The sequence below is a fragment of the Penaeus monodon genome, chromosome 29 (genome assembly GCF_015228065.2).
Source record: "Penaeus monodon isolate SGIC_2016 chromosome 29, NSTDA_Pmon_1, whole genome shotgun sequence".
NCBI lineage: Eukaryota > Metazoa > Arthropoda > Malacostraca > Decapoda > Penaeidae > Penaeus > Penaeus monodon.
Genome location: NC_051414.1, coordinates 21,767,307 through 21,767,612, shown reverse-complemented (window position 1 = coordinate 21,767,612; position 306 = coordinate 21,767,307).

Genomic DNA, 306 nt, shown 5'->3' with positions numbered 1-306 from the left:
CTGATTTTTTATTTGTTTATTGATTAGTATATTCACATAGAAACTTTGATATCCGAACTTACACGAAGCGTTTCTCAGTGATGTGTCTTGTTGAATCCCAGAATCACGGATTTTCAGGCCAGTTATCTGAATCCCGGATTTATGGAGAGATTTTTCGATGTTCCCTAGTTCCGGAAGCGGTTGCGTCTAGAGAAAATTTGTTGCTCCCGGATATTGGGTCTGTTGGTCTTTGACGGAATAAATATAACCTTGGAAAAAAAATCAGTCATAATTTGATCGCAAGATTAATCTAGCTTCTTTATTCAC